Source organism: Macrobrachium nipponense, chromosome 1, assembly GCF_015104395.2.
Source record: "Macrobrachium nipponense isolate FS-2020 chromosome 1, ASM1510439v2, whole genome shotgun sequence".
NCBI lineage: Eukaryota > Metazoa > Arthropoda > Malacostraca > Decapoda > Palaemonidae > Macrobrachium > Macrobrachium nipponense.
Genome location: NC_087200.1, coordinates 190315887 through 190323722, shown reverse-complemented (window position 1 = coordinate 190323722; position 7836 = coordinate 190315887). Strand labels below are relative to the sequence as shown.

At 37.3% G+C, this 7836-nt stretch overlaps 1 protein-coding gene across 4 annotated transcripts in view; it reads left to right on the top strand.

Moving 5' to 3' along the window:
- Positions 1-3189: 3189 nt before the first annotated feature.
- Positions 3190-7836, top strand: part of LOC135219945 (uncharacterized) — a 62080-nt gene continuing 57433 nt past the window's right edge. For all 4 annotated transcript variants that reach the window (XM_064257185.1, XM_064257183.1, XM_064257184.1 and 1 more), the window contains exon 1: positions 3190-3654. The gene's annotated coding sequence lies outside the window, so the exon portion shown is untranslated. The remainder of the gene's footprint in view (positions 3655-7836) is intronic.

Genomic DNA, 7836 nt, shown 5'->3' with positions numbered 1-7836 from the left:
AATTTATCATATCCTGTTAGCCGTACTACTGATTTTTTTTTTTTCATCGTGTCTCTGTCGTTAATGCAACTGTTTTAGATGTAATTTCAATTTGTGTTTCTCATGACTCTAAGTCACTGACTAATAATAATAATAATAATAATAATAATAATAATAATAATAATAATAATAATAATAATAATAACGTGTGGGCCACTATAGGAAATGTAATTTCACGGTGATTGTTTATCTACATATGGAAAACCACAACAATAATAACATTTACATAAATATTGTATAGCACTTTATAAGAGAATATTGCGCAGTATAAGGTAAAATTACGATTATGTGAGCATGACAATGACAAAAATACTGACAGACTTTATGGCAACGTTGCTTTTGTCAAAGATTCGTTTCCTTAAAAAAAATGTAAACAGTAAAAAATAATAAGATTTCAAATAGAAATGGTGATCTATGTCATCTTCGGATTGGTTTCTGTCATTCGTTAAGATCTCATAAGCGTTTTATTTATCGATTGATTGATTTATTTATTTTTATTTTTATTTTGCGGTGGTGGAAATATCTGCATTCACCTTGATGTCTTAATTAAGTAACTTATCAACTTATTTAAAGCTCAGGTATGCAGTTTACATACACACATATATATAGTATATGTATTCATGAGAATAGTGCGATTATTATTCAGTAATTTACTCTATTTTGTGCAAAATTACGGAACAAAAACAAAAAATAAAGAGATCTTAATGGTAATACTGATAAATGTCATGTTCGGATTAGTTTCTATCTGGCGTTAAAATCTCCAAAGCTAATTTTTTTATTTATTTATTTTTAACTATTCCGAAATCACTTTTGCATCTTAATAATGTAATTCGCCATCTAATTGAAGATCAAGAATGCAGATGTATATATAAATATATATATATATGTATATAATATATATATAGATATATATATATATATATATATATATATATATATATATATATATATATATATATATATATTATATATATATATATATATATATATATATATATATATATATATATTATATATATATATATATATATATATATATATATATATATATATATATATGTGTGTGTGTGTGTGTGTGTGTGTGTGTGTGTGTGTGTGCGTGTGTGTATGAGGATCGTGTGATTATATTCAGTAATTTACTGTTTTGTATAAGATAACAGAATCGAAATGTAGATCTTTTTGTCTCAACTGCACAATGTATTTCATAACCATCATCTTCACCCACTGAGGTCTACTGTGTTTTCACCTTCATAGATTTCCTCTGGCTTATGTTGTCTGGGTCTGCCGTCTCTTCTGGTGCCCACAGGAGCTCGGGGTGAAACTGTCACGTACAATTGTCCCAGGGATTGTGTGGAAGGACATGTCCACGATATCTCCATCTCCCTTTCATTATCATCTCATCTACAAAAAGGAAAGTTCCATTTTTTTTTCCATCTCTGCATCGTTTCTCAGTATATCCTGCCGTATGAATCATTATTATTTCATCTTTATATACTATAGTTTCATTGTCATACCAGGATTTACGTCTGCATAAAACAAATTGCAATAGAATAATGCATAATCATTTGTTCGCCTCCAGTTTTGTCTAATTTTCCAGTCTACTTCAGCCTTTTTATAAAGATATTAATCCTAAATATTTTAAAGACGCTGTCTCAATAATCCTTCCTCCATCTTGTGCTATTTCATTCCTTTCACCATTGTTCTTCATTATTTCTGTTATTCTAAGATTCGCGTAGTCTTCTCTCTATCATGATGCATTCTGTTCGGCAAGGTTTAAGCTAAAGAAAATATTGACATTTCATCCTCATGTTTCCTTTTACTTTCCTTCATTATCTGTCTTTTCTTCCTTTCGCCTTATGCTTAGCTCGTCCATTCGATAAGAGGCTGTTTTCGTTTTGCGAGTAATCATTGTATTCTTCATAATTGTCACGATCACCAAAATACAAGTCATCAGATACATTTATTAAAATGTGAAAGATCCCCCGCTAAACATTCGCAAAAAAAAAAAAAAAAAAAAAAACTATTAAAGTCGTATTCGGAATTAATGAGCTTATCTGTGCATTTAATGCGCGAATACATTCATACAGGTAAACAAATGTGTGTATGTATATCTTCATATATGTGTAAGTGTATCTATATGTGTACACGAGTGCGTGCGTTTACGGGCACTTGCTTGTTTGTGTATGAGCGTGTACGTTATGGAGACCCTGCGTTCAAAACTACATATTTTAATACTTTCCATAATAACTGTACATAGGAAATAAAACTTGATAGTAGCAGGTACAAAAAATGAATGCCAAGAATTGTGCTTTTATTCTTCTATTTAAGCGTCTCCATTCACAAGCGTCAATAAAACCACCTCCTTCCTATTGTTTTCTTCTTCCCAAGAGGAGGAGGCATTAGTAAACAAGATTTCCTAGAGCTCAGAGTTTTCACCCGAATAATTTCCTGTCCGAGCCACCGAGGGAGTAACAACCTCCCCGATATGTGAAGAATTCGATTTGGTCTATTTCAGTCGTTGCCTGTACATCTGAAATCCAGCAACATGAGCCGTTTATTGCTAAACTCTACCGTCGAAAGTGTCACCGTCGTTTAACGAATTAACTTTGGGCAGAAAGCGCAGGCGCATTCTATTAATTCCACGGATTTAACACTAGGAAAAATCCTGCCGTGGAGACCAGCGTTCAAGATCAAGGTCTTTCGCAGCCGCCTCTCCACCGAGCGAGGAACGTACTCTTTTTTTCGTTTTTCCAGCCCCGTGTATAATTTGTCAGTGAGTGAGACGTCCTGCAGATGAAATGAAAAGGCTCCTATCAGTCATTTTGCCTTTATTTCGGGAATAACGACGCCTTGATTCATTGCTTATCGCTCTTTCCTCATTATTGTTTTGGTGTCGATGAATGAACGATGCTTTGGGGAGTAAAGCAGTCACCCTGAGAACCTACCACCTCTCCTGACAGGATAACCCCAGCACCCAAGACCAACACCTAGACCCGGGGACAGCCCCCAACAACCCACCTCAAACCGACGTAACATTGGGGAGGTGGGATGGATGGGGCAGAGGAGGGAGGAGGCGGCGCTCTTGGTTCGTACGGCCGTCCCTATGGCTCAGGGGAGCCAAGAGAGACTCCTGTGGAGTTGCGAAGTTCAGTTCGGCCCCGACTACTAGACTGAGCAGACGTGATACGGGACGTTCGGCTCGTACCTCGCACACGCTTTTGACACATCGCAAGCAAAGCCTTCGACGAAGGCGATGCCATTTCACTCTCCGTTGGTGTCCGCGGCGTGTGCTTGACCGAGTGTGCCTCTACTGCAATGCTCTGATTCAGAGAAAGGGATTTACATTGTGTGCTGATATATACCTGTTGCTGCTGCTACTGCTGCTGTTGTGTTGTCAAATGTTTACTGGATTACTCGAGCCTTCCATGTGACACTGGATGGATGAAAGGAGGAAGTGATCTGTTTCATGGGTGTGACAATAAGTGAAGCCATAAGTGCCAAAAAGTGTCTCTTACTTGTGCAGTGCTTTACTTGAGGATTCCGTTTTTTACTTACGCATGGATATTTCATCGCGTGGATTCTATTACTCACTGCAAGATTATCCTGCTGTTATCGGTAAGTGTCTGTCACTATTACTCGGGTCTTTTCATTTCACTGAGCCTTGATATTATGCACTTCTACCTCCTCGTAGATGGTTCTGACACTTATAGCCCCAGATATTTAATTGTTTTTTTTTTTCCCTTTTTAAAATTCAGTTTGAAAAATTTCTGTAATGTTCAAAAATCATCTATCCGGTTTTACAATGAAAGAACTCTAGAGCTATTTTTTTTATTTTTTGTTTTTCCTAAACATTTAATAATTCAAAAAATCAATATGGTATCTTTACCCAGCACCATTATTTTTTGTAGTGATACGCGTTTATGTATTTAATAAAAGTATTTATTGGTATTCATACTTACAAATACATATACATGCTCATACGCTCACGCTTGTTTTTGTAATATTCTGTTAATTGAAAAAGAGACATGTACGAAAATAAAATAAGTATTCATTATATATCTAATAAGTATATAGTACATGCATACACACATATTTATATATATATATATATATATATATATATATATATATATATTTATATGTAATTATGTATGTATGTATGTATTGTATATAATGTATGTGTAAATATTTATGTGAATCAGTAATTTTTGCTTGTTGGCAATTGCAATTTCAGAGGGTAAGAAAAATATTACTGAAGTCATTTAAAACTGGTCCATATTTCCTTCACTTTAATTCCACTCCACGTCTGAATCTTTCCTCTTTCAGCTCCACCTCCTCCTCCTCCTCCTCCTCCTCCTTTCCTCCTTCATTCCTCCTCCATCTTGCGCGCACTCACTCTACCCCGTTTTGACCTCTGAGTGACCTGCCCAAGCGTCGTTCACACTACGCGCCAACTGTCAGATTCCCCTGTGTAATGGTGCAAGAGAAGAGGGAATGTTATTCAAGAAGTGCGAAAATCGTCTTGGTCTTCATTTTCTTCCTTGTCGAGAAAGAAGTCTGGGACCTCGAATCGTTTTCCTTTGGACATGATATTTCAGGTGCATCGGCTTTTATTTTTCAGCTCCCTCCTATTTATCTGTTTATCACCTTTTTCTATAACGTGTCGCTCTCTCTTGGAGGCTGATTTCCCTTCGGAGCCCTCTTGGGTTTGAGGTTCTGTCCATAAGGGTTTTCAGCCTGAAGATTTAAAGAGAGAGAGAGAGAGAGAGAGAGAGAGAGAGGTGACAATTTGGATACTGTCGGTCTCTGTGAGGTTGGCCGATGTAAAGAATTCACCTGACAAGATAGTGTTCTTTCTTGTTATTGTGCTGAATCAGAACACGTGGATCCCGGGGTTCCATAGCCTACCCTGGCCACTTGTTCGCCTCCCAAGTTCGCGTTATGTAACTTCCCCTGGTGGTCAGGTGTGCCCGCATAAATTCGAGAAAATCTGAAGGACCCCTTTTTATTTCAGTCGTATGTAAAGGCTTTTTTATTCTTAAAGTCTAATTCGTCTACTTTTCTTATAATTTTCCTCATTTTCTTCCGAGGGACTCCATGACATGACATTTGAATCTGATACACCAGTGTAACCAGTATGGCGGGTATCTGATTGACCCCAAGATGCCATCAGAAGTCAAAACCAACTTGGGTATTTCTTTAGAAACTAAATATGAATAAGTGGCTAAATGCAGACTTTAGTATGAAAGTGTCAGTGGACACTGTAATCTCGAGATAGGTTAGGTGAAGTCTTTTTTTATTTATTTATTTCCGTTTTCCTCCAAAAAAAAATAAAAGTGTTGTACTTTTTGTAGTTTCTATTACCTTCATGAGAAGGAAATGTCCTTCGGTCGTAGCCAGAGTTAATGAACACGCGGTTAACAATAAACACTGCAGAATGACAGAGTATAAAACACCGCCTCAGGATCAGATATTCGACCCAACCGCATTTAAATTAAAACCGATTCCTCGAGTTTGTTTTGTGTATCGTTTCATCCTCTCGCTTCGCCACATACATCTTCCTGCCTGACCTCTGCTGAAGGTCACATTAGGGTGTTGCCACGTTCCCCAAGTCGATCGGTCTCCTACGACACGTTATAGTTCGGGTTACCCGATACCTCCATTTGCGGAAAGCGAATCGTTCTGGGAAAAGATCGATACGCAGTGAAACGAAGTGCGTAATGCGCTGGGATACATTGTGGATGAAATATTTTGTTACCATCCTCTCATTTTTTCTTATTATTGAAAATATTTGTGTTTTTCTTATCGTTTAGTGAATGCCACATCTTAAGGGTGACTGTTGCAGTTTCCTTGTAGTTGACTGATTGTATTGCTTATGTGTGTTCGCTTGAGCTTATATTCTTTTCTTTGCGAACTCTCCTTTCTTAGATGGATTGGGTTTGATTGCGTAATCTAGTGTCGGATAGACACCGGTCATCAACACCAGGAATTTAGTTTTGGTTGTAAATACTTTGGTGTACAAGTAAATAAAAAATACATACTTTCGTACCTCACTTTCATTTGATTATATATAAAAAAAGTATAGAAATGGGCAGGAAATTAGGAGCAAAACTCTTTCCATCGACAAAGAAAATTCAAAATCATTTTGTTGTAAGTTGCAGTTACTTTTGTCATTACTCAAAACAAAGGAGATGTTCCGTTATTGCTTTGTCTAGAGAACCTGCAACCAGCCCTCTCCCAGTTTCACAGCCGTCCGATTCCGTAGAATTCATCTTTCGTTTGCATCTCCAAAGCCACTTAAACCCTGCAGTCCGAACGCCCTTCCACAGTGGAGATTTTTAAAAAGTGGAGTCCCTTTCAATCTCTTGAAAATTCTGGAATTCGATCTCTGACCAGGTGATATGACGGTACGATCTTATGTGTGGCTCGTAACTGATTGTGTATTTCCTTAAATGTGTTGTAAGGAAGTACATACCATTCATTTCTTTGTCTAGATTAACGTAATATTATTATTATTAATTAGGTAAAGAAACTTGTGTCCCTAGTTTAATGATACGACACCGTAACTTTGACGAATATTAAAATCAGGATCCGTATCAATATCCCGTGCAAGCATTAAGAGAGATTTTATATCCCGCGATGAAGATGCTTAGAATAAAAGCGAGGAGAGAAATTCGGATCGTAGCTTCAATAAATACTTGTCAGCAGCGGGCAATGGAAATTCTATAATCAGTTTTTGCAGACAGTCGCATGCGTTGAAGAACCTTCCATGCATCAGGCTTATCTCCAGTTGACAAAAACGAGCACCGCCTTGAAAGCAGGCATCTTTAAAACTATATTCGTCGGGGCATAAATCTCGCCGCTTGACTGCTGCATCTTTGCACTATGATTTGTCTTTTGTATTTATGCCGAATTTTTTTTACTCCCCGGTCCACCTTCCAGTTCATGCATCTCATTACTTCAATGAGATTACACCGCCCTCGCTCTTCCTCCTTCCCCCCCCCCCTCCCCAGCCTTCTCAACCCCCTTACTCCCATCCTCATTCCACCTCCCCTACCCAGTCTTTCTTTTCAGTCCGTTTTTGTCCGCAAAGTTCACTGACCTGAGGTCACGGGGAGGTTTGGCTTATGTCAGCGTTAGTACGGTTTATTTTACGGTATACTTTTTTCTGGGGCTGAGATCTGATCAGATTCTCTTTCATTCTTTTTTCCCGTCAGACTCTCATCCTTTTCTTTTTCCTCTCTCTTTTATATTTTACTCATAATTTTCTTTCATATTGTATTATTTTGATATTTATCTTCGTTGTTCTTTTTACACGCGTTATCTTCTCCCATATTATCTCGTCTTGTTTCATTTAGTATTACTTTAGTTTATCATGACTGTGCACTTGAGTACACTTGAAAATATCATCCATTGAAACTAAAGTCATCCAATTATAGTTCTTATATTGATATCAAAATATCTTTAAACTAACAATCATTTATTTTTTAAATAGTTAATTCGCCTGTTATTATTTTTTCAAGATACGCACGAAAACACACGGATCCATCTTTTGCTCTAATTCTTCCGTGTATTCATTCCTCCATTTTCATTCCTGTGAATAATTAATTCATGACCCTATAAGTAATATATCGCGGAGTCCTCGTGGTTAGTCACCTTGAAACCTTAAGGTATCCTACCCTCCCCTTCCCCCTTCTCCTCCTAAGCTAGCTAGCGAAGGAGGCAGCTCCGCCAAAAGTCGTGACTATAAGAACAGCCCATTAAGTGGTTGGTATGGGCATGAGATTTCTTCGTCTC